Source organism: Microcaecilia unicolor, chromosome 3 (genome assembly GCF_901765095.1).
Source record: "Microcaecilia unicolor chromosome 3, aMicUni1.1, whole genome shotgun sequence".
In the NCBI taxonomy this organism is placed as follows: domain Eukaryota; kingdom Metazoa; phylum Chordata; class Amphibia; order Gymnophiona; family Siphonopidae; genus Microcaecilia; species Microcaecilia unicolor.
In genome coordinates, this window is record NC_044033.1 from 47224416 (window position 1) to 47249939 (window position 25524).

General features: G+C 45.2%; 1 protein-coding gene across 2 annotated transcripts in view; it reads right to left on the reverse strand.

Moving 5' to 3' along the window:
- The window catches only part of RBKS (ribokinase), a 250625-nt gene that overhangs the window by 71202 nt on the left and 153899 nt on the right, over positions 1-25524 (reverse strand). The gene's annotated exons all lie outside the window — the stretch shown is intronic.

The window sequence follows — 25524 nt, forward strand, 5'->3', positions numbered from 1 at the left end:
GGCTTCGCCGTTAGCTTCAGAACTTAGTACAAGAACAGTACTGGGCAGACTTCTATGGTCTGTGCCCTGAGAAAAAGTATCACATACTATGTAAAATGAGTTTATCTTGTTGGGCAGACTGGATGGACCATACAGGTCTTTATCTGCCGTAATTTCATTTACTATGTTATATAATCATAGCTTTAAATGTGATATGATATATGCAGTAGCCTAGTGGTTAATGCAGTGGACTTTGATCCTGGGGAACTGAGTTCAATTCCCACTGCAGCTCCTTGTGACTCTGGGCAAGTCACTTAACCCTCCATTGCCCCTGGTACAAAATAAGTACCTGAATATATGTAAACTGCTTTGAATGTAGTTGCAAAAACCTCAGAAAGGCGGTATATCAAGTCCCATTTCCCTTCCCCTTCCCTATCTCTCCCATCATTTCTGGAGCACACTGTAGAAGTCTGCATGACACTGGTCTTACTTCCCAACCACTGTTCCAGCCAAGAGGTTATTTAAGTTTTGTTCTTCTCAGAAACACAGAGGTTATCAGCAAAGAAAGAATACTCAAAAGCAACTAAAATCATGTGTATACATGCTGCTAATTGTGTGTCATCTAATTGCTTAATAAGAAGACGCTAATAGTTAAGAGTTCACTGAGCATCCATATGTTAGCAGGTTTTGCCATTAAGGGGGTCTTTTACAAAGGTGTGCTAATGTTTTTAGCACACGCTAAACACTGGAGACACCCATAGGAATATATGGGCATCTCTAGCATTTAGCGCTTGTTAAAACAGCTAGCGTGCCTTTGCAAAAGGACCCCCACAATCCTGAAGGTGGTCTCCATGTGGTTTCAAATGTTCACACACTACAACATTTTTTGATGGCCCTTTAAACCAAAGTCTCACAGCACATGAAGATTTTAAAGACTATGCAAGAACACAGAGGATAATATTGCCAATACCTTTTACCAATGTGACTCACTCAATATGAAAAGGCTGTGTAGAACTGTCCCAGGTCTACTGCAGTACCAAAGACCTGTGAAACTTGTTCAAGACTAAAGTGGTATGCATGTGATTCATAAATAAACTAGTAGGAGACATATATAAATGAGTGGGTTTTTTTTTTTACATACAACAAGCACTTAATACATTACACACTCTAAAATTGTGTAAATCATAGGATGCAGTGAAAGAATCCACATGCAAGCCTTAGAGACATTACCAAATGGTTCTCTGAAGGTATGACGTCTGTCCAAGTCCCCCTACCTTGTATACCAGGTGAGCTGAGCTGAGCAACCAGGCCTGTTTTAGTGCCAATTAGCTATTTTTAGGACATAAAATGTCAGATTACTTTTTTTCTTTGCCAGCCACTTTCCGTAGCTAGGAGAAATGGGGGTGGAAGGCAGGACAGAAATTTCCTTGTCTTTAATTATAGTCCAAAGTCAAGTTGAAACTGTAAAAAGAAGACTTTTCAGGCAGTAAATTAAGCACTCACTAAACTGTGGTGACTCATAGCAGGCCAGCAGGAGGTAAGTAAAGGACAAAATGTGAACTTGGTTCATAGCCTGTACTTTTATTCAGTTGTTTGTTTTATGTGGCATATAGTTAGAGAAGAGTAAAAAAAAAAAAACAGCAAATGAATATAAAATATTGATTAAATTTATTTAAATCATTATTTCCTTATTTTTGTTGCAGTAACCAATTTACATAATTACATACGTTTAGAAAAGAGCAGTAGGAAGAATGGTAGTCTTAGTTAGCTCATACAAGGGGTATTTTACACAGATAGAAAATGGAACACAAGCGATAAGAGAAATTAGCAAATTAGGGATGGGCAGCCAAAAAAATGTTTGTGTATTTTCTGGCTGGGGGGGGGGGATTGTCCTGGAATGAATGTCGTCATGAGTGTATTCTGCAAAAAAGAGTGCACTATGGGTCCCTTTTACAAAGGCGCATGATCCAGCGTGTACCGAATCAACGTTACTGCCGGCTACCGCATGCCCTGGGTGGTAATTCCAAAGTTGGCACATGCCGAAAACACACGGCAGAAAATAATTTTCAATTTTCTACCGCGGGGTCATTCCCGGCGGTAATCAGCAGTTGGCAAGCACTGGATAGTTACCATATGGGTAACGCATGAGCCCTTACTGCTAAGTCAGTGGGTGGCGTTAGGGCTCAGGCCATAAATAGACGCGCACAAGTCTTCATTTTGCTGCACGTCCATTTCCCAGCCCAGAAAGCCCCACTTTTTTCTAGATGTGGTGGAGAAAAGGTCTAGCGCTCATCCAATACACATGCCCACACTACCGCAGGTCACTTTTTGGTGCGCCTTTATAAAAGGGCCCATATGTGAAACAAGGAGCATTCTGTTTAAAGTGTGTAAACAATGTGCAAAGAGAGAGAACTCTTCTTAAAGACTCTAGACTAGATTCTATACATGGCACCGAAAAAAATAATGCCCAGCACTATTCTATAAACCGTGCTTAAAGTTAGGCACGGTTTACAGATTAGTGCTTATGCCTGGGAATCGTACCTAACTTTAGGCGCAGCCATTTGCCCCAACTAAAATGTGGTGCAAATCCTCATGTCGAAATTAGGCCCATATCCCCCTTATTGTATAACTATGCGTGTAAATTCTAGGCCCATGATCCTCCCAATTCTGTGCCCCCTTTTTGGTCTCGCCCATAAAATTTAGGCATATATATGTGAGATGACTAGATTTCTCTGTTAGCCTGAGTTGATATTTTGTAATGAAAAGTTATTAATAAATAAAAAGATGTTAAAAAAAAATTTAGGCATGGATCCAGTGCTTAAATACATGTGAAACTGCAAATTAAATCCAATTAGTGCAAACAATTGCTTTTTAGGATGTCAATTATTAGTGCTAATTGACTCATTATTCAATTAAGTTGTGCTCACCAATTGGGTGTGCGCCCAACTTAGGGTTACCGTATGTCCGCTTTTACCCGGACATGTCCTCTTTTTAAGGACATGGCTGGGCAACCGGGCGGGTTTTGCCAGCCTGCCCGTTTGTCCGGATTTGCAGACAAATGGGCGGGTGGGCCTAGTGGTGTCCTATCCTCCCCTCCCCTTACTGTACTGCCCTGGTGGTCTAGTGACCTCTTTGGGGCAGGAAAGAGCACCCTCCCCATGTAGCCCCTACCTGACCCCCCAAGAAAGACCCCCCACCCTTCTGTAGGCCCCCTCCCCCCAGGCCTACTTTCAGTTATCACTTGTGGTCTAGGGATTATAGAGCAGGAGTGATCCCTAGTGGCTTCTGACCGTGCCAGAACTAGGTTCAAAATAATATCTGTGACCACTAAGGATCAACTGCCATATAAGGGAACCTATGAAGCAAGATGCAATTGAAAACCTGTGCTGTTCTAGTTGGATATCTTGATTCATGCAGACTCAACAAAATTGATAAATAAGAAGATTAACCTGTGTATAAAGCTCAATTTTAAACTGAATTCTAAAAACAACTGATAATTATGTTCTTCAATTAAAAAAAGGAGTTACATGATTTAATGTTTTTTAAAATTCCATTGTCCTACAGCCTGCCAACAGCAAATTAAAATAATTAATTATATTTAAAACTAAAGGGTGAATAAGATATCGGGTCTGCATGCATGAATTCTCCTTAACCAAACAAGGATATAAATAGGTAAGAGACATGATTCTCATACCTCAGCTGCAAATCCAACTCCAGTGGACGTTCAAAAGTTTTGGTAGCAAATTTAGGGGCCCTCATACTAAGCTGCGTTAAAAAGTGTGCTGAGGCCACTTTTAGCACAGTGGTAAAATGGCCCCATTTTCCATCATTTCCATTAATGACTACACATTAATTTCTCCAGTAGTGCATGGCCATTCGCCTGTGACACTTACCGAGACCTATTTTCTAGGCAGTAAGGGCTCATGTACTAATCCTGCACTAACTGGTTAGCACACAGCGATGTAGCTGTGCTAATCGATTAGTCCAGTACACACCTACTCTCTGCCCCAGACACACCCCACCGATAAAAAATACTCAAACCTACCATAGGGTGCCTGCTTAGTAAAAGGGTCCCTTAGAGTCTGGATTTTCCTCTTAAACTAAAGAGCCTCCAACTTGGAAAGATTTAACTTTAGCTTATAGGTCTTCAACTGTCTGGCAACCTCATCCAGATATGTATTAGCAATATTGATATCTGGAGCAAATGAATCTACATGAAAAAGAATCTGTATGTTATCCACATATGGGAAAACAGCTGCACCAAAGGCCTGAATCAGACTATGAAGGGGTGATAAAAAGTTTAACTTGATAAGGGATAAAATGGACCCCTGAGGAGCCCCACACATCACTGGTCTATGAGTACAGCTACTCACTCCCCAACTGATTTAGCTGCTAAAAACAATTAAAACCACGTAATAACTGTACCTTTCATATCAAGCTCAACAGCTCTAAAAAGCAGTACAATATGATCTATCAAATCAAGTGCTGCAGTTAGATACAACAGAACTAAAACTGAATTTTTACTGTTGTCCGCTGCCAACCATACTCTATTTAACAAGCAAAAAGGGAGGTCTCTGAGCTGAAGCCTATTTGGAATCATAATAGAAAATGTTATTTCCACTCCAAAAAAGACAAGATTCCAATGTAAGGAAAGGGCCTGAAGGGATGTTCCATTAGTGTGTCCTTTAGTATGAGGGACCAGTGGCGTAGCCATGGGTGGGCCCAGGCCCACCCAATAGCAGCACACCTATGAAGTGTCTGGCAGGGATTCCCAAGCCCCACCAACCGAAAATTCCTGTCCTTCCTGCATGCCAGCCTTCCCTCTGATGTATTCCTGCCTATGCGGAAACCGGAAGTTGCATCAGAGGGAAGGCTGTGGAGCCAACATGAGCAGTGTGTATTATTTGCTGCTTGCTGCCAGTGAAAATCTGCTATTTAAAAGGTATGGGGGGGAGGGGGATGTTTGAGAGACCATATGGCATGCAGGCGAGAGAGGGAGAGACCAAATCACTTGTGGGACAGGGTGGAGTTCTTCTGCCCACCCATCTTGGGCCCAGGCCCACCCAAAATTGGGTGCCTGGCTACGACCCTGTGAGGGACAGACATTTTGACTGGCTGAAACATCTGTCAGATATATACAGATAGCTGTTTAAAATAAAGAGCCATAAACTAAAAGGGGAGGGGGGATGTTTTCACAAGAGCCTCTGACAAGGCCGGTCTTCTCAGTCGTGGCAGTTTGCTTACAATTTCATTTAGATTTTTTTTTTAATTTGCACTTTATTACTTACAATATTGCCACACAGCAGAAAGCAAGGGGAACTGAAACTTTCACAGGGCATTTGAGAGAGGGAAGCTCAGAACAAAAAAGAAGTGATTGGGCTTAGATGTTGCACAATTTGCCAAGGGAAAGCCAAAACCAAAATTGAAAACATCAAAAGGAGTTAGAAGATAGCATCTATCAACGTAAAAGCTAGATGGATTGCTTTTTAAAGGACATCCTCCTATGCCAGAACATAAAAGTGAAAGATTTTTCAGTCATTTTTTTCTCATTTGCAATAATGATGGTGTCGATATTCAGTGTGGTTTATGCGGGCATAAGAACATATGCAGTCCTTTTACTTAGGTGTGCTGAAAAGTGGCCTGCGCTGGTGTAGACGCGTGTATTGGACGCGCACAGGTTCATTTTTTAGCACAGATGTAAAAAAGGGCTCTTTTTATTTGGATAAAAATGTATGTGCAGCAAAATGAAAATTGGCGCGCGTCCATTTTGGGCCTCAGACCTTACTGCCACCCATTCACTTAGTGGTAAAGTCTCATGCATTAACCAGGAGGTTATCGTCAGCGCACGTACAATGCCGATTACTGTTAAGCCGGAAATTTTCTGGAGTGCATAAAAATGAAATTACTGCCAGTGCCACACAGTAACCGGGCGGTAGCTCCGAACTGGCACGTGTTGGGCGCATGTAGGCACCTACGCAGCTTAGTAAAAGGGCCCCTAAGTGTTGCCATACTGAGACAGATCGAAGGCCCATCAAGTCCAGTATCCTTTTTCCAACAGTAGCCAATCCAGGTCACAAGTACCTGGCAAGATCCCAGAACAGTAAAACAGACTTTATGCTGCTTATCCTAGAAATAAGTCCATCTTAATAATGGCTTATGCACTTTTCTTTCAGGGAAGTATCCAGACCGTTTTTCCTCCGGCAATGAATGCCAGAGTTTAATTACACACTGAGTGAAGAAATATTTTCTCTGGTTTATTTTAAATTTACTACTTAATAGCTTCATTGCTTGCCCCCTATTCCTAGTATTTTTGGAAAGAGTAAACATGAGAGGCTCCCACATACTTAGCAGGAGGGCCACTGCTATTCAGTAGCACTTAACTGAACGGTGCCTCTAAATATCAGCTCGGTCTGCCGTGACAGTTTCTGGGGACAGAGTTGGGGAGGAGCTGGCAGTTATGTGGGCGTAGGCTATATTTACTGCTGACACCTGCATAGCTTTGCGGGCAAGTAGGACCACACAAAAGACTGTCCTATCTTTACCAACTTATCTATGCAGCTAGTTCTTAGTGGAATACAGGGCATGGTATGAGATATGTTGAAAAAGTATATTAAATAAATATTAGGAGCGGTTGAAGAAAGTATTCCGCCATTTTCACAAGTATACTATAGTTAACGGCGAATCAGCAAGATCATAATCAAGAGTTGGATGTTTCTGCTTTATTGGAGTCTTCAGACACTGAATTGGTTGTGGCGTCAACTTTGATTGCCACTGTAGTATTAACACCTGATAAGAACTGGTTGTTGAAAATGTTTTTTTTAAGAATAAAGACAAGACTTTCTTGGGATTGAAAATTCTAATTTTCCCAGACGTCTCCAAGGATACCCAGAAGAGGCATCAACAATTTTTGTTGATGAAGCCAGGGGTTCTTCAGTTGGGGTCTACTTTACTTTTGAGATATCCTTGCAAATGTGTCATTAAGTACCAATCGGTAAAATATGTCTTTTATGACCCTTCCCAACTTACAGCTTTTTTGTCTGCTAAAAGAATTATTGGGGGATCACAATAATAGCTCTCTTTATAAATTAAATTAATGGAATATTTTGGTTTGTCAGATGAAGAAAATTCCTTTATTTTTTCCTAAAATTGAATTGCCATTGTTTAACATCTTGGATCCAAAATTGTGGACTTGAGTTATGACTGACAGAAAATGTTTTCTGTTCTTTTTCTATTTTCTTTTAGCATAATTGCATAATGTCGTCGGGTCATACTTTTCTGTACAATTATTTTTGTGCTTGATTAATTTTGAAATTTTGATAAATAAAAAAAAAACCAAAAACCCATGATTTCCATAAACAAGATTTTGGTTTACTAGATTAAGGAGGATGTGACTGGTATAACAGTACATGTCTGTGAGAGAAAGCTAGAGAAATGCCAGCCTGGACGAGACAAAGGTTGATGGTGTACTATGGTACTGGGCAATCAAGTAATGAGCATCAAAACTTGCCTACTCTATTTTTGCAGTGTGTGTACAAGTGCGCCACTTGAAAATCATTTCAAAGATTCAAGTCTGATATAGCAATGTTCCCACTCAAGGCTATCTGCCTGTTTAAAGTTAAATCCAATAAGAAGATCTGAGACATTTTACAGTTTTAATTGAATAAAGGTGGGACTCATTCTTTGTATTGATGCCAGCCTCTTCGAGTTCCTCTGTGTTTCCATTAGCAATGAACATAAATGTTGCTTTCTTGGTATTAAGATACAGTCTACTGGCATTCAGCCAATATTATATCAGGAACATAAGGGCAATGATTTTTGTTTCTGAGCAGTACAGTATGGAGTCATTTGCAGATAGAAGTTTATAAAGACTGAACAACAGAAGACCCCCCACCACCACCATGGGTCACAGTTCAGCTTTATTTAATATACCACAAATAATAATTGTGTTCAGAGGTTTTTTTTAACTACAAGATCTTACCAAGTAAAATTTAACTCGAATACATCAGCTCTTTGGATACCAGAATGTGGAGTTCCCCAGGGATCTCCACTCTCCCCGACTCTATTTAACCTAATCATGACGTCCCTAGCCAAGATATTATCCAATCAAGGCCTCAATTCATACATATATGCAGATGATGTAACGATCTATATCCCATTCAAACATAATTTATCGGAAATTATGGATGATATCAACCACAGCTTCCAAATTATGCATTCATGGGCAAAGGCTTTTCAATTAAAACTTAACGCTGAAAAAACACAGTGTCTTATACTTACATCACAATACAACACAAACAAATTCACCTCCATAACCACTCCAAATTTTTCCCTTCCTGTTTCAGACACTTTGAAGATTCTTGGAGTAACCATTGATCGTAATCTCACACTTGAATACCATGTTAAGAATACAACTAGGAAGATGTTTCAATCAATGTGGAAACTCAGAAGACTAAAACCTTTTCTTCCCAAGAGGCGTTTTTCACAACCTGGTACAATCAATGGTGTTGAGTCATCTAGATTATTGCAATGCGCTGTATACTGGTTGTAAAGAACATATCATCAAGAAACTTCAGACAGCCCAGAATACAGCAACTAGACTCATTTTTGGAAAGTCAAAATACGAAAGTGCAACACCCCTAAGAGAGAAGCTCCATTGGTTCCCAGTTAAGGAACGTTCTGTGTTCAAAGTTTGCACATTGGTCCATAAAATCATTCATGGAAATGCTCCGGTATACATGTCAGACCTTATTGATTTACCTCCCAGGAACACTAAAAAATCAGCACGTACATTCTTGGGACTCCACTTCCCTAGCTGTAAAGGTATAAAATACAAAATAGTTCATGCATCCTGCTTTTCTTACATTGGCATGCAACTGTGGAATACACTGCCACTTAACGTAAAAAATATTCATGACCGTATCAACTTTCGAAAATCACTAAAGCCTACCTTTTTAACAAGACTTACCATAATAATCAATAACAGGAACTCCAATACATCATTACTTACTAGAGAATCTGTTTTTTGATTTATCGAATTGTTTAATCAGTCTGTTTTCTGATTTATTGAATTGATTATATCCATTATGTTACACTTGTTTTTTATGTAACCAGTGGTTTTATGTATTCTTGATTGACGATTGTTACAATGTATTATTGTAAGCCACATTGAGTCTGCAAATAGGTGGGAAAATGTGGGATACAAATGCAACAAATAAATAAATAAATAATAAAATATCTATGTGTATACAAATCAAAATTACTAGGGTTAGAATAAGAGGATACAGAAAAAAGGTAAAATTAGGTTACATGGGAAATGTAATAAAATCCAAGACAGGAGTAGAATTTAATTAAAACTAATCTAGGAAGGAATATAAGGTAGGGAAGGGGAAGTGAAAGAGAGACTATTGACAGGACTGTGCAGGAGTAACGGGGACAGGACTGTGCAGGAGTAATGAAGAAAGAAAGGGTAGATGATTGTAGTCATTGAGGAGCAGAGGTATATGCTTTGGTGAAAACGTGAGCTTTAATAATAGCTTTAAATCTTCAGAGTGAGAGTTCAGTTCGTAAGTGCACAAGTATATCGTTCTATAGGGTAGGCAAAACAACTGAGAATGAAGTGGTACTTGCAAGATGTGCATGAGTCCCAATCAGGATTCCGATCGAATCACAGCACTGAAACTGTTCTAGTGTCTGCAATGAACTCATTCAAACAAACAATCGCAACTGGCAACAACATACTCCTCCTTCAATTCGACATGTCCAGCGCCTTCGACATGGTCAATCATGAAATACTTTTACATATACTAGAATACTTTGGAATAAGAGGCAAAGTTTTCAAATGGTTCAGAGGATTCCTGACCTCAAGATCATACCAAGTAACAACGAACACGGACACATCAGACCCATGGATACCTGAATGTGGAGTTCTCCAAGGATCCCCCCTCTCACCAACCCTCTTTAACCTAATGATGACACCTTTAGCTAAACTACTAGCCAATCAAAACCTCAACCCTTGCATATATGCAGACGACGTCACGATTTATATCCCGTTTAAACACGATCTAAATGAAATCACCAACGAGATCAACCAAAGCCTCCAAATCATGCACTCCTGGGCGGATGCATTCCAACTAAAACTCAACGCAGAAAAAACACAATGTCTTGTACTCACCTCACAATATAACACAAATAACTTCACCACCATAACCACACCATACTGTTCTCTTCCTATCTCACAAAATCTGAAAATTCTCAGAGTCACCATTGACATAAGTACATAAGTATTGCCATACTGGGAAAAGACCAAGGGTCCATCGAGCCCAGCATCTTGTCCACAACAGCGGCCAATCCAGGCCAAGGGCACCTGGCAAGCTTCCCAAACGTACAAACATTCTATACATGTTATTCCTGGGATTTTGGATTTTTCCAAGTCCGTTTAGTAGCGGTTTATGGACTTGTCCTTTAGGAAACCGTCCAACCCCTTTTTAAATTCTGCTAAGCTAACCGCCTTCACCACATTTTCCAGCAATGAATTCCAGAGTTTAATTACACGTTGGGTGAAGAAAAATTTTCTCCGATTTGTTTTAAATTTACTACACTGTAGTTTAATCGCATGCCCCCTAGTCCTAGTATTTTTGGAAAGCGTGAACAGACGCTTCACATCCACCTGTTCCACTCCACTCATTATTTTATATACCTCTATCATGTCTCCCCTCAGCCGTCTCTTCTCTAAGCTGAATAGCCCTAGCCTCCTTAGTCTTTCTTCATAGGGAAGTCATCCCATCCCCGCTATCATTTTAGTCGCCCTTCGCTGCACCTTTTCCAATTCTACTATATCTTTCTTGAGATGCGGCGACCAGAATTGAACACAATACTCAAGGTGCGGTCGCACCATGGAGCGATACAACGGCATTATAACATCCTCACACCTGTTTTCCATACCTTTCCTAATAATACCCAACATTCTATTCGCTTTCCTAGCCGCAGCAGCACACTGAGCAGAAGGTTTCAGTGTGTTATCGACAACGACACCCAGATCCCTTTCTTGGTCCGTAACTCCTAACGTGGAACCTTGCATGACGTAGCTATAATTCGGGTTCTTTTGTCCCACATGCATCACCTTGCACTTGCTCACATTAAACGTCATCTGCCATTTAGCCGCCCAGTCTCCCAGTCTTGTAAGGTCCTTTTGTAATTTTTCACAATCCTGTTGCGAGTTAACGACTTTGAATAACTTTGTGTCATTAGCAAATTTAATTACCTCGCTAGTTACTCCCATCTCTAAATCATTTATAAATATATTAAAAAGCAGCGGTCCTACTCCTTCTGGCAAGATGGCGTCTGAATAGGACGTGTGTGAAACAGCTCCTCACTCAACTTCCTCTTGCTGTTTTTTTTTCCTTAAAAAAATACATTTCCATGCCCAAGAGACGGGGCAAACAGAGGGCTTACCCTGCTCCCTCTGCAAGACAGGAATTGGGACCGATGGACCATTTCACTGTTCCCAGAGTAGAATTGACTGGGCAACAACCCTTGCTGCAGGAGGGATCGATGAGAGGAGAACCGACCTACCTGCCTGAGGGAGAGACCACTCTGAGCCCAGAGGAACGGAGTCCTCCTTCGATGCCGGCAATGCTGGCAGACCAGAGCCCTGGATTGACTAGACCCGATGAGGAGATGTCTGATCTGGGAGCAGAACGCCGAGTGCAGCAGTGCTGGTGGTTACTGCTGAGAATACCGAAGGAGTAGGAGTTGAATCACAGGAGAGCAAGACTGGCTCTGAGAAAGGAGCTCAGGAAGAGGTAACATTGAAATTATTTCCTAAAAAAACGGAGAAAATAACCCTAGAAAAAAATTTGGGATGCTTTGGAATGTTTAGAAGATTCTTTAACCCAGAAACTATCTCCAATAGTTAAAGTTACTCAATCAAATCAAGCTAAAATAGCAGACTTGGAAAAACAGTTGGAACAATCTAAAACTTTTGAACAAACAATTATACTTGAAACAAATCAAATTAAAGAGAGTCAAATAACTTTAATAAAAGAAAATGTATACTTACAGAGGAAAATAGAAACTTTAGAAAATTTACAAAGGATGAAAACATTGAGATTTATAAATTTTCCTAAAGTTCCAGCAGTGGCTCCTTTAATAACATTCAAAAGATATCTTTCTGAAGTATTAAAAATTACTGAACAATTGTTTCCACCTGTAGCAAGGATTTATTATTTGGCTCCCTATGTTAAGAAACCAAGTGAGCGCATAATACCATCTATGGAAACCCCATTTGAGGAGCTAAATTTGAATTTATCACAAACAATTGAAGATGAACTATGTGGAGTACAACCTGCTACATTAATTATAGACTTTGTTCTACAGCCGGATCGGGACTGGATCTTGAAAACTTTCTTTAAACATAGACATGAAGTCTTTCTGAATTGCAAAGTCAAAGTATTTCCTGAAATTGCTAGACAAACTCAGAAAAGACGTCAGTCTTTTTTGAAACTTCGTGATCGTGTATTGTCACAGGGGGGAATTTTCTGGCTTAATTTTCCTTGCAAATGTGTTGTTAAATTTCAATCAATTAAATATGTTTTCTTTGAGAGTGATCAGTTAGCAAAATTCCTGGACTCCAGACAAGAACCAGCCGTAAAGCGAATGCTACATACCTGTAGAAGGTATTCTCCGAGGACAGCAGGCTGATTGTTCTCACTGATGGGTGACGTCCACGGCAGCCCCTCCAATCGGAAACTTCACTAGCAAAGTCCTTTGCTAGCCCTCGCGCGCTCGCGCGCACCGCGCATGCGCGGCCGTCTTCCCGCCCGAAACCGGCTCGAGCCGGCCAGTCCAGTATGTAGCAAGACAATACACTTCAAGGGAAGACACAACTCCAAAGGGGAGGCGGGCGGGTTTGTGAGAACAATCAGCCTGCTGTCCTCGGAGAATACCTTCTACAGGTATGTAGCATTCGCTTTCTCCGAGGACAAGCAGGCTGCTTGTTCTCACTGATGGGGTATCCCTAGCCCCCAGGCTCACTCAAAACAACAACATTGGTCAATTGGGCCTCGCAACGGCGAGGACATAACTGAGATTGACCTAAAAAATTTACCAACTAACTGAGAGTGTAGCCTGGAACAGAACAAACAGGGCCCTCGGGGGGTGGAGTTGGATCCTAAAGCCCAAACAGGTTCTGAAGAACTGACTGCCCGAACCGACTGTCACGTCGGGTATCCTGCTGCAGGCAGTAATGAGATGTGAATGTGTGGACAGATGACCACGTCGCAGCTTTGCAAATTTCCTCCATGGTGGCTGACTTCAAGTGGGCTACCGACGCAGCCATGGCTCTAACATTATGAGCCGTGACATGACCCTCAAGAGCCAGCCCAGCCTGGGCGTAAGTGAAGGAAATGCAATCTGCTAGCCAATTGGATATGGTGCGTTTCCCTACAGCCACTCCCCTCTTGTTGGGATCAAAAGAAACAAACAATTGGGCGGACTGTCTGTGGGGCTGTGTCCGCTCCAGATAGAAGGCCAATGCTCTCTTGCAGTCCAATGTGTGCAGCTGACGTTCAGCAGGGCAGGAATGAGGACGGGGAAAGAATGTTGGTAAGACAATTGACTGGTTCAGATGGAACTCCGACACAACCTTTGGCAGAAACTTAGGGTGAGTGCGGAGGACTACTCTGTTGTGATGAAATTTGGTGTAAGGGGCCTGGGCTACCAGGGCCTGAAGCTCACTGACTCTACGAGCCGAGGTAACTGCCACCAAGAAAATGACCTTCCAGGTCAAGTACTTCGGATGGCAGGAATTCAGTGGCTCGAAAGGAGGTTTCATCAGCTGGGTGAGAACGACATTGAGATCCCATGACACTGTAGGAGGCTTGACAGGGGGCTTTGACAAAAGCAAACCTCTCATGAAGCGAACAACTAAAGGCTGTCCTGAGATCGGCTTACCTTCCACTTGGTAATGGTATGCACTGATTGCACTAAGGTGAACCCTTACGGAGTTGGTCTTCAGACCAGACTCAGACAAGTGCAGAAGGTATTCAAGCAGGGTCTGTGTAGGACAAGAGCGAGGATCTAGGGCCTTGCTGTCACACCAGACGGCAAACCTCCTCCAAAGAAAGAAGTAACTTCTCTTAGTGGAGTCTTTCCTGGAAGCAAGCAAGATGCGGGAGACACCCTCTGGCAGACCCAAAGAGGCAAAGTCTACGCCCTCAACATCCAGGCCATGAGAGCCAGGGACTGGAGGTTGGGATGCAGAAGAGCCCCTTCGTCCTGCGTGATGAGGGTCGGAAAACACTCCAATCTCCACGGTTCTTCGGAGGATAACTCCAGAAGAAGAGGGAACCAGATCTGACGCGGCCAAAAGGGAGCAATCAGAATCATGGTGCCTCGGTCTTGCTTGAGTTTCAACAAAGTCTTCCCCACCAGAGGTATGGGAGGATAAGCATACAGCAGACCTTCCCCCCAATCCAGGAGGAAGGCATCCGACGCCAGTCTGCCGTGGGCCTGAAGCCTGGAACAGAACTGAGGGACCTTGTGGTTCACTTGAGATGCGAAGAGATCCACCAGGGGGGTGCCCCACGCCTGGAAGATCTGCCGCATCACACGGGAATTGAGCGACCACTCGTGAGGTTGCATAATCCTGCTCAACCTGTCGGCCAGACTGTTGTTTACGCCTGCCAGATATGTGGCTTGGAGCACCATGCCTTGACGGCGAGCCCAGAGCCACATGCTGACGGCTTCCTGACACAGGGGGCGAGATCCTGTCTGAATTTGGATAATTTGGTGGGACAGCCGATCTCTGAAAGCCTTCAGAGCGTTCCAGATCGCTCGCAACTCCAGAAGATTGATCTGTAGATCGCTTTCTTGGAGGGACCACCTTCCTTGGGTGTGAAGCCCATCGACATGAGCTCCCCATCCCAGGAGGGACGCATCCGTGGTCAGCACTTTTTGTGGCTGAGGAATTTGGAAGGGACGTCCCAGAGTCAAATTGGAGCAAATCGTCCACCAATACAGGGATTCGAGAAAACTCGTGGACAGGTGGATCACGTCCTCTAGACCCCCAGCGGCCTGATACCACTGGGAGGCTAGGGTCCATTGAGCAGATCTCATGTGAAGGCGGGCCATGGGAGTCACATGAACTGTGGAGGCCATGTGGCCCAGCAATCTCAACATCTGCCGAGCTGTGATCTGCTGGGACGCTCGCACCCGCGAGACGAGGGACAACAAGTTGTTGGCTCTCGCCTCTGGGAGATAGGCGCGAGCCGTCCGAGAATCCAGCAGGGCTCCGATGAATTCGAGTTTCTGCACTGGGAGAAGATGGGACTTTGGGTAATTTATCACAAACCCCAGTAGCTCCAGGAGGCGAATAGTCATCTGCATGGACTGCAGGGCTCCTGCCTCGGATGTGTTCTTCACCAGCCAATCGTCGAGATATGGGAACACGTGCACCCCCAGCCTGCGAAGCGCCGCTGCTACCACAGCTAGGCACTTTGTGAACACCCTGGGCGCAGAGGCGAGCCCAAAGGGTAGCACACAGTACTGGAAGTGGCGTGTGCCCAGCTGAAATCGCAGATACTGTCTGTGAGCTGGCAGTATCGGGATGTGTGTGTAGGCATCCTTCAAGTCCAGAGAGCATAGCCAATCGTTTTGCTGAATCATGGGGAGAAGGGTGCCCAGGGAAAGCATCCTGAACTTTTCTTTTACGAGATATTTGTTCAGGGCCCTTAGGTCTAGGATGGGACGCATCCCCCCTGTTTTCTTTTCCACAAGGAAGTACCTGGAATAGAATCCCAGCCCTTCTTGCCCGGATGGCACGGGCTCGACCGCATTGGCGCTGAGAAGGGCGGAGAGTTCCTCTGCAAGTACCTTCTTGTGCTGGAAGCTGTAAGATTGAGCTCCCGGTGGACAATTTGGAGGTTTTGAGGCCAAATTGAGGGTGTATCCCTGCCGGACTATTTGCAGAACCCACTGATCGGAGGTTATGAGAGGCCACCTTTGGTGAAAAGCTTTCAACCTCCCCCCGACTGGCAGGTCGCCCGGCACGGACACTTGGAGGTCGGCTATGCTCTGCTGGAGCCAGTCAAAAGCTCGCCCCTTGCTTTTGCTGGGGAGCCGCGGGGCCTTGCTGAGGCGCACGCTGCTGACGAGAGCGAGCGCGCTGGGGCTTAGCCTGGGCCACAGGCTGTCGGGAAGGAGGATTGTACCTACGCTTGCCAGAAGTATAGGGAACAGTCTTCCTTCCCCCGAAAAATCGTCTACCTGTAGAGGTAGAAGCTGAAGGCTGCCGGCGGGCGAACTTGTCGAATGCGGTGTCCCGCTGGTGGAGAGACTCTACCACCTGTTCGACTTTTTCGCCAAAAATGTTGTCCGCACGGCAAGGCGAGTCCGCAATCCGCTGCTGGAGTCTATTCTCCATGTCGGCGGCACGCAGCCATGAGAGCCTGCGCATCACCACACCTTGAGCAGCGGCCCTGGACGCAACATCAAAAGTGTCATAAACTCCTCTGGCCAGGAATTTTCTGCACGCCTTCAGCTGCCTGACCACCTCCTGAAAAGGCTTGGCTTGCTCAGGGGGAAGAGCATCAACCAAGCCCGCCAACTGCCGCACATTGTTCCGCATGTGAATGCTCGTGTAGAGCTGGTAAGACTGGATCTTGGACACGAGCATAGAGGAATGGTAGGCCTTCCTCCCAAAGGAGTCTAAGGTTCTAGCGTCTTTGCCCGGGGGCGCCGAAGCATGTTCCCTAGAACTCTTAGCCTTCTTTAGGGCCAGATCCACAACTCCAGAATCATGAGGCAACTGCGTGCGCATCAGCTCTGGGTCCCCATGGATCCGGTACTGGGACTCAATCTTCTTGGGGATGTGGGGATTACTTAATGGCTTGGTCCAGTTCGCAAGCAATGTCTTTTTCAGGACATGGTGCAAGGGAACAGTGGACGCTTCCTTAGGTGGAGAAGGATAGTCCAGGAGCTCAAACATTTCAGCCCTGGGCTCGTCCTCCACAACCACCGGGAAGGGGATGGCCGTAGACATCTCCCGGACAAAGGAGGCAAAAGACAGACTCTCGGGAGGAGAAAGCTGTCTCTCAGGAGAGGGGGTGGGATCAGACGGAAGACCCTCAGACTCCTCGTCAGAGAAATATCTGGGATCTTCCTCTTCCTCCCACGAGGCCTCACCCTCGGTGTCAGACACAAGTTCACGGACCTGTGTCTGCAACCTCGCCCTGCTCGACTCTGTGGAGCCACGTCCACGATGGGGGCGTCGAGAGGTAGACTCCCTGGCCCGCATCGGCGAAGCTCCCTCCGCCGACGTAGTCGGGGAGCCTTCCTGGGAGGTGGCCGCGGTCGGCACCGCACGCGGTACCGACGTCGGGGACCTCAACCTGGGCGATGGGCCAGCCGGCGCCACGCTCGACGGTACCGGAGGCGCAAGCACCGCCGGTACCGGAGGGGTAGGGCGCAACAGCTCTCCCAGAATCTCTGGGAGAACGGCCCGGAGGCTCTCGTTTAGAGTGGCTGCGGAGAAAGGCTGAGAGGTCGATGCAGGCGTCGACGTCAGAACCTGTTCCGGGCGTGGAGGCTGTTCCGGGCTGTCCAGAGCGGAGCGCATCGACACCTCCTGAACAGAGGGTGAGCGGTCCTCTCGGTGCCGATGCCTGCTGGGTGCCGAATCCCTCGGCGACCCAGAGCTCTCGGTGCCAACACGGGGAGGAGACCGGTGTCGATGCTTCTTCGATTTCTTCCGAAGCATGTCACCGGAGCTCCCCGGCACCGACGAGGAGGACGTCGAATCCATCCGTCGCTTCCTCGGGGCCGAGACTGAAGAAGGTCGATCTCGGGGGGGCTGTACCGCAGGAGCCCTCGGGGTAGGAGGAGACCCACCCGAGGGCTCACCGCCACCAGCAGGGGAATGGACAGCCCTCACCTGCACTCCACCCGATGCACCACCGTCCGACGACATCAGCAGACGAGGTCCTGGTACCACCGACGTCGATGCAGCTATCCGATGTCTCGGCGCCGATGCAGAGGCCCGATGCCTCGATGCACTCGATGCAGGGGCGGCCGAGGAAGATGGTCTGGACGCTGACGACGTCGATGCACTCGAAGATCCCGGTGCCGATGCCGACGAAGAGCCCGAGAACAACACGTTCCACTGGGCTAGTCTCGCTACCTGAGTCCGCCTTTGAAGCAGGGAACACAGACTACAGTTCTGAGGGCGGTGCTCGGACCCCAGACACTGAAGACACGACGAGTGTCGATCAGTGAGCGAGATAACCCGGGCGCACTGGGTGCACTTCTTGAAGCCGCTGGAAGGCTTCGATGTCATGGGCGGAAAAATCACGCCGGCGAAATCAAAAGCCGAAATGGCGAAATTCGGAGCACCAAAATTTAGAGGGAGAAAAAAATCTCGACCGAGGCCGAAAAGAGGCCTACCCCGACGACGAAAGAAAACTTACCGGGGCAAAAAAGCTAGAAGTACGGGGAGGATTTACACGAAACCCGGCGAGGGGTTTCCGGAGCACTTCCCGACTAGGACAAAGCTTTCCCGAAGGAAAAAAACACGTTCAAAACAAATTGGACGCGCGAGGTCGACTTTCCGGGGCTCGACACGGCGAAAACACGACCGTACCGAGTGCGGACAAAAGAAGACTGGCCGGCTCGAGCCGGTTTCGGGCGGGAAGACGGCCGCGCATGCGCGGTGCGCGCGGGCGCGCGAGGGCTAGCAAAGGACTTTGCTAGTGAAGTTTCCGATTGGAGGGGCTGCCGTGGACGTCACCCATCAGTGAGAACAAGCAGCCTGCTTGTCCTCGGAGAAACTCTCTTGTGCTTCCTCCATTAGTATCTACTCCGTGATAGGATAAGTGGGAACATGTTCTACTCATTTTTTCCTATGTTAACCAATTTTTGAATTGTGCCTTGCCTATAATTGTGGACTTTAGCAGTAATTATCATTTAATAGATTTTCTTTATAAAATATTTTCTTGTATGGTATGGTAATACTCCTTTTCTGTACAAGTGTATCTTGTAAAATTCATTAAAATTGCAAATAAATAAAAAAAAAGCAACGGTCCTAGCACAGACCCCTGAGGAACCCCACTAACTACCCTTCTCCATTGTGAATACTGCCCATTTAACCCCACTCTCTGTTTCCTATCCTTCAACCAGTTTTTAATCCACAATAGGACATTTCCTCCTATCCCATGACCCTCCAATTTCCTCTGTAGCCTTTCATGAGGTATCTTGTCAAACGCCTTTTGAAAATCCAGATACACAATATCAACCGGCTCCCCTTTGTCCACATGTTTGTTTACTCCTTCAAAGAATTGAAGTAAATTGGTCAGGCAAGATTTCCCCACACAAAAGCCGTGCTGACTTGGTCTTAGTAATCCATGTCCTCGGATGTGCTCTGTAATTTTGTTTTTAATAATAGCCTCTACCATTTTCCCCGGCACCGACGTCAGACTCACCGGTCTATAATTTCCCGGATCTCCCCTGGAGCCTTTTTTAAAAATGGGCGTTACATTGGCCACCCTCCAATCTTCCGGTACCACGCTCGATTTTAAGGATAAGTTGCATATCACTAGCAGTAGCTCCACAAGCTCATTTTTCAGTTCTTTCAGTTCTATCAGTACTCTAGGATGAATACCATCCGGTCCAGGAGATTTGCTACTCTTCAGTTTGCCGAACTGCCCCATTACGTCCTCCAGGTTTACCGTGAAGTCAGTAAGTTTCTCAGACTCGTCCGCTTGAAATACCATTTCCGACACCGGTATCCCACCCAAATCTTCCTCGGTGAAGACCGAAGCAAAGAATTCATTCAGTCTCTCCGCTACATCTTTGTCTTCCTTGATCGCCCCTTTTACCCCTTGGTCATCCAGCGGCCCAACCGATTCTTTTGCCGGCTTCCTGCTTTTAATATACCGAAAAAATTTTTTACTATGTTTTTTTGCCTCTAATGCTATCTTTTTTTTCGTAATCCCTCTTGGCCTTCTTTATCTGCGCCTTGCATTTGCTTTGACACTCCTTATGCTGCTTCTTGTTATTTTCAGACGGTTCCTTCTTCCATTTTCTGAAGCGTTTCTTTTAGCCCTAATAGACAGAAACCTCACACTCGATGCCCATGTGAAGATTACAACGAAAAAGATGTTCCACTCCATGTGGAAACTCAAAAGAATAAAACCTTTCTTCCCGAGATATATCTTCCGAACTCTAGTACAGTCAATGGTACTAAGTCATCTGGACTACTGTAACGCACTGTTCGCTGGATGCAAAGAACAGACTATCAAAAAACTCCAAACAGCCCAAAATACCGTCGCCAGACTCATATTTGGAAAAACTAAATATGAAACTGCAAAACCCTTAAGAGAGAAACTTCACTGCCTTCCACTTAAGGAATGCATCACGTTCAAGATCTGCACGATTGTTCACAAAATCATCCACGCAGATGCCCCAACCGATATGCTCAACCTCGTGGACCTGCCTCCTAGAAATGCCAAAAGGGGATCCTTGGGGAACTCCACATTCAGGTATCCATGGGTCTGATGTGTCCGTGTTCGTTGTTACTTGGTATGATCTTGCGGTCAGGAATCCTCTGAACCATTTGAGAACTTTGCCTCCTATTCCAAAGTATTCTAGTATATGTAAAAAAGTATTTCATGATTGACCATGTCGAAGGCGCTGGACATGTCGAATTGAAGGAGGAGTATGTTGTTGCCAGTTGCGATTGTTTGTTTGAATGAGTTCATTGCAGACACTAGAATAGTTTCAGTGCTGTGATTCGTAAATCCCTGAAGACACATCTCTTCAACAAGGCCTACGGAAAGAACCCATAACCTCACTAAATCATCCCACCAGATATGAAAGTCCACTTTCTTTACCTATCTGCCCAAACCTACACTTCCTTCCTTACCTAATATTCTCTATACCTACTCGCCTAAACCTTTTCTTCTCTTCCTTACTTAATTAAATTTTAAATCACTAATTGTATCTGATACCCTGGAATGACAATGTAATAACAGAACTCTGTAAGCCACATTGAGCCTGCAAATAGGTGGGAAAATGTGGGATACAAATGCAATAAATAAAAAATAAATGAATAAATAAATAAAAATGAGGTTTCAACTAGGAGAAGCTGTTGGGAGGAACGTAAAGTACATGTTGGAGAATAGGGATAAGATGTTTGAATAAGAGTGGGAGACCAGAGTGAAGAATTTGGAAAGTGGTAACAATAATCTTAAAGAGAAGTCAGTATTGTATAGGTAACCAATGTTCTGCCTGAAGGAGAGGAAGTACTGTGAGGAACACAGTGCAAAGCCAAAATAATGTTGCAAAGCTGGTGATGCAACTGAAATTGGATATCAGGAAATTCAATATTTTTGTTCTCACAGAATTTCAATGTACTTTAATTTTTTTAAAAACTAAGTAACATTTCAAATTGAACCAGCACATATCACAGAATCCCACATTACCCACATGAAAAAGACAATCAGCAAAAGGGGATCTTACTCATATTTCTCCTCTAATGTAGTACATTTTATTTCATGCAGAAAATGTGAAGAAGGGTGCTATGTTGGAGAAACAGGCCACATGCTAAAGACAAGAATCAGTTCACAGAGCCATCACTTCAGATGCCACAAAGCAGAGGTGCAACAGACATTTGTAGATTCTGTAAGAACAAGCTAGAAACAATTACTCATCTTGTGGCTGGCTGAGAAATGCTGATGGCAAAAAAAAAATAATTATACAGAAAGGCACAAAAGGTGGCACATCTCATTTATTGGAATCTATGTAACATTACATCAGTGTACTGGAAAAGCATTGTGATCTTGACCCTAAGAGAACTGTGGAAAACGAAGAGCTTATGATCACCTGGGACATCCCCACCCTGACTGATAAAAAGCTGGATGCTAGAAAACCAGATATAGTGGTAAGAGAGAAAAACACCAGAATGGCATTGATTATAGAGGTCTTAGTCCCAAGCGATTACTTGGTGAATCGCTTGGAGAGAGGGAAGATCCTCAAGCACCAAGAAATGCAGTCCGAGACCAAGAAAATGTGGTAGAAAGATACAGATATATGTTGCATCATTTTAGGTGCCACAGACTTGATCAAAAAGAACTTTCAAGCACACCTGAATAAGTTGTCTCTAATTGTTACATCTTATGAACTCCAGAAAGAAGCTCTTTGGTACAATGCAAGTACTATGACGAGCGTTGGCTGTAAATTTGAGAGACTGAGCTCATACTTTACATACCCTGGCTTAGGAGTGAGGTTCATTCCTGTCATAACATGCACAAAACTAACCTATTTGGAGAAATTGCCCTTTAATACAGCTTTGTTCTGCTCATATGGGCAAACCTATCTTTTGTCATGGGGAACTTTAATTTGGTGATGGTCCCTTCTGTGGGTAAGTCTGTCTCCCCTAATGTACACCTTGGGGAATGAGGAGTTTGAGAACTGCCCCCAAGACAGACAATGGAGGCACCTCATTGGGGGGGGGGGGGGTGCTTTTTTGGGGGAACAAAACACTACATGAATGATCTTATGACCAGGATACTAAAAGGGAACTTTAAAGCAGTCAATGAAGTTAAAATGGTCATATACTTAATTTAATTTATTTATTTATTGGTGTAACATTATGAGATATTCAGCAGGGTACATCTGCCTGAATTCTCATGGCTGTTCCCTAAAAGTCCATTTGGTGTCCATGTTCTCACTGCTGGTTGTGGTAGTAAGGAGAGATCAGCCAGCCAGCAGGAGAGAGCTGCCTTCAAGTTATTCCATTACTGTTCCTGAGGGCCATTCTAACCGTGGCCTTTTGCTGAACTCGGAACATCCTGCACCTACTAGAACTGGCTCCAGTTAGTCTAAGGAAGGTTCCAGTATAGGAAATCTCTTGAACTGACAGTTTAGAAGGTGATGGAAGTTGGTAGAAGACTGGGAGGGCCTTGCCATATTCAGAGAAAAGGTGGCAGTAGAACCCCTTTTTAAATACTCCCTCTGAAAGCCCACTTCCTGTTATCCCACTTTGTTTTAGGTCCATCTCCTGCCTCTGACCTTGCAACTACAGAGAGGTCCCTTCACATATGCCTGAAGCAGCAGCCTAAGTGAAAGAATAAGCCAGTTCATATCTTTACAGTTTGGCCATTAACAGCACTTGCTAAAGGAGCAAGGATTCAAGAAGGATCAAGGACAAGAAACAACTAAAACAGCTTCCGCCTTGTTTTAGTGGACAGGAATGGGGAACCTGTTCACCCCTACTAAATCCTAAAAGAAAGGAGCAGGAGGTCAGTTTGTGTTTCAGCTACAACAACCAGGGTGCCCTTTTCTATCTATACAGGGCTGAAGAGTAGAACAATCTACCATTTATTACCATCTTGTCTACTGGAGCCACCTGCCAACAACTGGAGGTTGGGAAAGCTGAATAACTGAGCACTGATATATGTTTAATCTCTGTCAATATGAACAGCAGATCACCAACCTGTTGACTAGGTTTAACCATCCAAGGGAATTAAAGTAACCATGAATTGTGTTTTCATCTATATCTGGAGAGAGGAGGAAAGAATTGCAAATAGTTACTACTTGATCAGTGAAGATAAAGTGTACTGTACTTAAATCATTTAAGGACAGTAAAGTTTGGTTCAGACAGAAAAAGACTGTGTGTGGAGTGGATTACTGACTCAAAGTCTGGTGCTACTTGCTGCAGCCTGCCAGGAGATAAATCCTGGTCCCGCCCCTGGTCCCAAACCAACAAATTTGATATGTGCCCCTTCAAACCAGCTTCCCAGGCTTACATCAGGCAGCTGCCTAAGTGTGCAGACAAGTTTTAGGCACGAAGTTATCAACGTGGGCTACTGTTAACTTGGGTTACTTTACTATATTTTAGCACAGAGTCTCATTACACAGTAGCCCACATTAATAACTTCCCCCTTCATTTACCTTTTTGAAGAAATTCATCCAAGCTGGTGTACAGCATGAAGAATCTGGACATAGGCAATGAATAATTTGAGCAGAAAAAATAGTCAAATAGCAGTATACATTATGGCATAGTGTGCTACCTACAATGTCAACACAATCCTATATAATAATTCTCATTTCCAACGTTCTATGCGTCTGGCTGCCTGTGTCCGTGGCTTTCTTCAGAGTTGGTCTGTTAGGCTCCAAAGCCCTGGCTGATGTCACCGTTGCCATTGTGGCCACACCCCTGGGGGGCGGGGCTGACCTGGGAGGGGGCGGGGCGCGTGATGAGGACGCGGATCACGGCGCCACCGGGGAAGGCGATGGTTAAGAGCAGGGTGGCCGGCAGCAGCCAGGCCATGGCGATCAGGAGCAGGAGCCCCCCTTGGCGCATCAACCCCCCCCCCCCCCGGCGCATCAAACCCACCCTCGGCCCCCACCCGTCCCTGCAGAGCTATCCCAGCGCTGCCCAATATCCTGATTATGGAGGCTAACACGGAGGGAGGGAACGACCCTGAAACACGGAGGGAGGGAGGGGGGGACGACCCTGAAACATGGAGGAAGGAAGGGAGGGAGGGGAGATGACCCTGAAACACGGAGGGTCAACTGAGCATGAGACACTAATGGCTGGACATCAAAAACCTCCAACAGGGATTGGACTGTACACCACAGTCACTTTTACGTCACTTTATCAACTGGGACCCCAGCAAGACGAACACCGCTCATGACTGCAACAATCACTCCATAAGATAAGAAGACAGTTCATTCTAAGTTTAAATCAACAATGTTTCCTTCTCCGTATAAAGGATAAATTGAGAGGGGTCAACCCTGGAACTCGGAGGGAGGGAGGGAGGGGACGACCCTGGGACTCGGAGGGAGGGAGGAAAGGGACGACCCTGGAACTCAGAGGGAGGGAGAGGACAACCCTGGAACTTGGACAGAAGGAAGGGAGGGGACGACTCTGGAACTTGGACGGAAGAAAGGAGACGACCCTGGAACTGGGAGGGAGGGAACGACCCTGGCACTCGAAGGGAGGGAGGGAGGGAGGAGACGAACCTGGCACTCGAAGAGAGGGAGGGAGGGGATGACCCTGGCACTCGAAGAGAGGGAGGGAGGGAGGGGACGACCCTGGCACTAGAAGAGAGGGAGGGAGGGGACGGATGACCCTAGAACTGGAGGGAGGAGACTACCCTGGAACTGGGAGGGAGGGAGGGAGAAAGCGGGGACCTTGCACAAACTCTCATTCTCACACACACACTTTCTCTCTCACAGACACACACTCGCACATTCACTCTCTCTCTGTCTGTCACACAGTCACTCTCACACACACTCTCTCAAACATACACACTCCGAGGAAAACCTTGCTAGCGCCCGTTTCATTTGTGTCAGAAACGGGCCTTTTTTACTAGTATAGAATAACACATCTTAACAGACAGCAAAGGAGGAACATGTAAACAGATAAGATAGAGTAACAGGAGTTAGAAAGAAGATAAGGGGACTGATTTAAAGAAAATTGCATGTGAAGTCAGAAAGGAGAATGAAAATAACCTTGCTTAGGGTAGGAGTGGATAAGCAAGTTTGGCT